Below are 689 nucleotides of genomic sequence, written 5' to 3' on the forward strand. Positions count from 1 at the left end.
GAGGTTCACACGGGCCCATTCCTCGAGCTTGTCCATGTCCCTCTGGATGGCATCCTGTCCCTCAGGCATGTCAACTGCACCACTCAGCTTGGTGTCATCTGCTACTTTGCTGAGGGTGCCCTTGATCCCTCTGTCTTTGTCATTGATGAAGATATTAAAGGGTCCTGGTCCCAGTACGGACCCCTGAGGGACACTACTCATCATCGATCTCCATGTAGATATAGAGCTGCTGACCACTACCCTCTGAATGTGACCCTCCCACCAATTCCTCATCCACCCAAATCCATCTCTCTCCAATTTAGAGAGAAGGATGTTGTGGGAGACTGTGTCAAAAGCCTTACAGAAGTCAGATAGATGACATCAGTAGCTCTTCCCTCGTCCACTGATGTGGTCAGTCCACCATGGAAGGCCACTAGGTTGATCAGGCAGGACTTGGCCTTGGTGAAGCCATGCTGGCTGTCTCGAATCACCTCCCTGTCCTCCATGTGGCTTAGCATAGCTTCTAGGAGGTTCAGCTTTAGCTGCATCTTGGCCCTCCTGACCTCATCCCTACACAACCGGACAGCATCCCTGTACTCATCCCAGGATACCTGTCCCCGCTTCCACTGCTTCTGCTTTTCCTATTTTAAAGATGAGTGCCATGTTTCCCTTTTTCCACCCTCCAGGGACTTCACCTGACTGCCAGGACT

Source organism: Phaethon lepturus, unplaced genomic scaffold, assembly GCF_000687285.1.
Source record: "Phaethon lepturus isolate BGI_N335 unplaced genomic scaffold, ASM68728v1 scaffold19187, whole genome shotgun sequence".
In the NCBI taxonomy this organism is placed as follows: domain Eukaryota; kingdom Metazoa; phylum Chordata; class Aves; order Phaethontiformes; family Phaethontidae; genus Phaethon; species Phaethon lepturus.